Source organism: Aristolochia californica, unplaced genomic scaffold (assembly GCF_029961685.1).
Source record: "Aristolochia californica isolate CCGP_79_NKW_82.1479 unplaced genomic scaffold, dmAriCali1.0.hap1 SCAF_12, whole genome shotgun sequence".
In the NCBI taxonomy this organism is placed as follows: Eukaryota; Viridiplantae; Streptophyta; class Magnoliopsida; order Piperales; family Aristolochiaceae; genus Aristolochia; species Aristolochia californica.
Window position 1 is genome coordinate 19,975,080 of NW_027181793.1, and position 5,741 is coordinate 19,980,820.

The 5,741-nt window shown below is 32.1% G+C and overlaps 1 pseudogene; it reads right to left on the bottom strand.

The window, feature by feature from the left end:
- Positions 1-2,748: 2,748 nt before the first annotated feature.
- LOC137945183 (signal peptidase complex subunit 1-like) lies at positions 2,749-3,030 on the bottom strand (annotated as a pseudogene).
- Positions 3,031-5,741: the final 2,711 nt, after the last annotated feature.

Below are 5,741 nucleotides of genomic sequence, written 5' to 3' on the forward strand. Positions count from 1 at the left end.
AGACATTTTTTTACCCTTTTCAAATAGTTGTAAAAAATGTTGATCTATCATAAAATGGTATGATCGATCAACTATGTATAGCGGCTATATTTTTTGTGTTTCCTAGGCCTATTGATCGATCAAGCCATTTTGATCAATCAATCATGCTTTATAGAACTAGCTATATAGAGTTTTCTAGGACTAGCCATGCAATAGGGGATGATTGATTATGTTTTATAGCATCTTAGCATTCTATATGATCGATCATGCCTGAGCCAATGATCAATTATGTTTGATGAGCCTATGGTCGATCGTCCTTTATAAGTTATACCAAATTGCATTTTGGATGATCAATTAAGTTCATGTAAGTTTATCAACCATGCCATATGCCAGTATAGTAATTTGACATTTAAATATGATATAACTTATTCCAAGTGGTTTACTAATTGTAAAATATTTATATGTATTAATTAAAAACATAGTTTTGAAATATTTAATGCCCTAAACTCCATAACATAACTGTGCTCAAGAATTTGAGTTTGGTTGACTATCTACTTACCTAGCTAAAGTTCTTAAGATTTTAATGTTTATCAGACTAGTCTTAAAATCTTCGTTCAATTCTTTGGTGTAAGCTATTCTTGACAACGATAATCTTCATAGTGTTTTTGCTTTGGTCTTGACTTGACAACTTGATTGATCTTTTTTTGTCTTGGGTTTTTGGCATAGACCTCATAATTTTTGTACCAGCAAACATGTATCTAAAATACATTGATAACACCATTACAACATATTTTTAAACTATTCATTTTGTTATCATCAAAATAATGGAGACTAAAATGATTTTACCATTGGTCTAACACTATAATCAAAGTCTAAATCGTGATCAATACTATAAATTTAAAACGATGATCAAAACGTAGGGACTTAGTCAATGATCAATTAGTGGTCAAAGTCAAAGTTCAAATCATTGTCTTAGTCAATGATTGAGATCAAACCCGATCAATACTTAGATTACATTGAACATGTGAGGTTACTGTCAAAATCAAATGGGATACTTTGTGAAGTTTGGCCTAGATTACATTGATGGAAAGTGTATCGATTTTTTCTAAGATGTGACGCTTGCATCTCCCAAAAGCTAATACCACATATAATATGAAATGGTACATTAAGAAGAGAGATGACACCATTTCAAATTCAATAAAAGAGGGAAAATGTCATTTTCTTATTGGAGAGCTTATGTGGAGAAATTTTGTCCATTAGACGAAGGAAATTATGCTAAACCTTGATTGAAGCTCTAGTAAAAATTCAATGTAGAATTGAGAACAAGTAATCATCCTACCACTGCTTTGTTGCAATCTTTATATCCTAAATGTTGCCTGAAGCTCTACTAAAAATTCAGCATAGAATTTATAACAAATAATCATCCTACCACTACTTTGTTGCACTCTTTAGACTGTCATACATAATTTGAGGTCAAATTTCCTTGTTTAGTACTAAGTGGAAGCTTACTATGGGGGGGTTAGTCCACAATGAAGTGAAAATGAAGTGGAAAATTGAATTGAAGTGAGATGAATTGCTTCCACTTCAACTCATGTTTGGGTGTTAGTCCAGGCCAGTTGAAATGGCTGGAAAACAGATTCCAGTGTTAGTGCTTGAAAAACAGATTTCAGTGTCATTTCCTAAATAAATAAGAGAATGAGTAACCTTTTATGATTATAGTTTATTATAAATTAAAACAATAATTACGTGTGACTACAATAAATTATATAAAATTATTTAAAAAAAAATAACATTAAGGAAATATAATAAATAAACATAATGGTTTAATTAATTATAACAATTGGATAGTTAAACCAATTAATGATTGTAGTTTATTATAAATTAAAACAATAATTACGTGTGACATGAATAAATTATATAAAATTAAAAAAAATTAAAAAATAACATAAGGGAATATAATAAATAAACCTAATGGATTAATTAATTATAGCAATTGGATAATTAACCAATTAACGATTAAAATTCATTATAAATTAATATACTAATTACGTGACTAGAATATATTATATAAAATTAATAAAAATTTAAAAATAGCATAAGGGAATATAATAAATAAACATAATGGTTTAATTAATTTTAACAATTGGATAATTAACCAATTAATGATTACAATTCATTATAAAATTAACATACTAATTACGTGTGACTATAATAAATTATATAAAATTAATAAAAATTAAAAATAACATAAGGGAATATAATAAATAAACCTAATTGTTTAATTAATTATAGCAATTGCATAATTAAACCAATTAATGATTACAGTTTATTATAAATTAATATACTAATTACGTGTGACTAGAATAAATTATTTAAAGTACATAAAACAGTTAAAAAAAACATAAATGAATATAATTAATAAATAAATTATTTTGTAATAACATAATATATAGTAAAACAACCTGGTCACCAAGTAAAACAACATATAGAATTATATCCAAAAGAAATATTTTTTTTTATACAACGACATGAAAACTGTCTCAAACTCATCATAAAGTTCTGAATGCATACAACCAAACATCCAATAAAACAAACCTGATACTTAGGTTCAAAACATTGTACGAATATGATTCAATGCTTAGATTAGAAACAAAGTACGAATATGATCCAACCATTAACTACATGAATCACCAGGTGACAATCACTTGTTTATAACCAAAGCAGATACTAACATTTGAAACTAAAATACATTGGCATGTTTATCAAAACCTATTTCAGGTGATGCTTAGAGGTCTTTTTTTTAGAAGTTGGAGGTTGTGGTGTTGGATTCTTTTCAACTTCAACTGGATCCAGCCAATTGAGAGGATGACGATTGAACCAGGGTCAATCAGGAACGGTTACCAATGTTGTCAGGAGAACTCCACCAACAACAATCACAAGCATCATTTGGAAGGAACTGAATGTGTAGCCAACAACAAATGCCACTACAACATGGACAACAAGCATGATCTGCATCAACATCTCCGACAGCTTCTGTCCTTGCCAATCCATTTTAGCTGTGCGAAGATGGATTGACCGGAGAGAGCAGGGATTCAAGAAGCAGAATAGGTCCCTTTCGCTCAGCTGTTCAATATCCAAAAGAAATATGGTGAAGTTGTATGTGAAAACATGCAGATATACAAATGCCAAACAATGACAGGAGCACGCATAGCAGGCAGTTGATTGCTTAAAACAGTATAGCACTTGTTCCTCATAAATTAAACTTTCATCTATAAAAAGAAATTGCTAGATAATAACAAAGAAGAGAAATACAAAAAGTAAAACTTGACCCTTTGGACAAGCCATATTAGTATCATAAAAAAAATAAATTATTTTTCCCCTGCAGAAAAACAAGCCACAAAATTTGCAGAGTTATGCATCCAATGTATACAGTTAAGGGGTAGGTGAAAAAGGAAAAAACATGTCATACACAATAAACAGAGCACCAAATCATCTAGTGCTATACATTATATCGATACTCAAACTTTTGGGTGGTCCAAAACATCACTATATTACCATAGAAGAATGCTTGGAATCTGACACGCGTTTAATACACCAAATTGGCAGGTCTAAAAATGCAGATCAACTTGGAAAATTTGTCATCAGAGCGGAGGCATTGTAAAGGGTTAGATTACCAATAAAAACTTTTGGAATAGCGTGCTGCCTAGTTAGCCTTTCCAAGACCTTTTGCAACTGTGGGCCTTGAGGACCTAGAAGAGAACACCAGTGAGTAACCATCGAGCTTAGACAAGTTAATAATAATTAATACAAATTGAAAATCCTTGGTCTAATAATGGCTATAAAATGTACAAAAATAAATTCATGTTTCTAGTATACTACCGCTGATTCAAATATAGGAAAGCCAAAACACCAGAAAAAAAGAACAATAGACATTTAACTCAATTTTCTTTCTTCTTCTTGATCTTTTTCCTCTTCATCTTTTAGTTTAACAGTACCAAGAATAAAACTTTATCACAGAGTAATATATGAGTGAAAAGAGAGGAAGCAGAACAGACAGTGCGAGTAACAACAATGGCCTAAAAAATAATAAATATATCAGAAAAGTTATCAAGTATCTTTCAAGATAAAAAGGCATCTGCAGAAATTAAAACCCTAAAAGTCCCAAACCCCAACTCTAATCCCGAAATTAAACCCTATCAAGACGAAATTGAACCCTAAATCCCATAAACCCTAACCCTAAATCCCACAATTAGGCCACAATCAAGATCAATTACGCACAAAAATTAAAATTAACTCAAATACAACACTGATTTAGTTGAAAAAAAATTAGGGTTTCGGATTACCTTCTGAAATTTGGGGGAAATCACCGTCGAATGGGGAAATGTAAGCCCAATGGAAGAAATCGACGCCTAACTGTCGAAAATCGAAGAAGATTGAAGGAAATCGAAGGATATTGAAACTGGAATAGGTTAAATCAAAAGAAATCGGGGGAGGAGGAAAGAGAAGAGCGAGAACGAGAAGGAAGAGGGAGGCCGAGAGTGAAAAGAGATGGAGGCCTAGAGGGAAAAGAGAGAGGGAGACGAGAGAGGGAGAGGGAAGAGAAAGGCCGAGAGAGAAAGAGACGAGAGAGGGAGATGGGGCGAAAACGAGAGATAACAAGAGAGAGGGAGCAGATACAGCAGAGGGAGCAAAGAAGGAAGACGAGCGCCGAGTGAGAGGAGCAGAGCGAGCAGACGAGAACCGAGCGAGAAGAGCATAGTGAGCAGAGATAGTGAAAAAGAGAGAAGAAGTCGGGCGAAAAATTTTGTCCAGAGACGAAGGCTGAGCAAGAGGAGAGGAGAAGAGGAAATGAGTGTGATTTTTTAGTTTCAGGGGGGGGGGGGGGGGGGGGGGGAAAGAAGTGACGCCGTCGCTCGCGGTAATTGGATGACTTGAAAAAAAGGGCGGAATCAGATTTCCGTCGTTTTTACCTGAGAAGATGAAATGGTGTTATCTCATTTCAATTCAAGTCATTCTGGACTAATGAATTCATTCCACTTCATTGTGGACTAACCCCCCCTATAAAGATGAAGCTAGCTAACCAAAGGAAGTTCCAACCTAGTTGTTAGACCATCTAAAGGCAATAAATAAGCTCCTGCATGGAGACCAAATCAGATGAGAAACTTTACAGATCAGGCTCATAAACTTGAATTTTTGAAGTCTTCTTTGTGTTTTCATACTTACAATCACTCCTCGGTCCTCTTTGCTTTTCTTTCTTTTTTTTTTTCCTATCCTGTGTGTTATGTAAAATCACTGGCTTATTGATATTTTTAAAATCTATAAATATTATAAAATATTAACAATTATATTTTAAAACAAAAAATAATATAAAAATATTTTTTTATATTTTATATTATAATTATATATAATAAATTTTCAATTATAATTCCAAATGATTTAATGATATACATCATAATTTTTTTTGGAATTTCTCTAAGGATTATATTAATAATTATTTTAAACCTTATTGATTCTTTAGGTAATTTTTACCAGAGTTACTACTAAGATTTTAAATTAAAATTTATGAAATGCTTATAATCAGAAAAAAATATTTTTCATTTTTCCATTGATATATATTTACAGCCAGTGGCAAATGGGGCCGTAAAAGACAATTTTTACAGGAAAACCAGCAGTTCTAGCTAGTTCGTAGATGACCACACCATTTTGGCGTATGCTGCCTTCAAAATCAAAGACGATATTTGGCCGCCATTCAATTACCATCC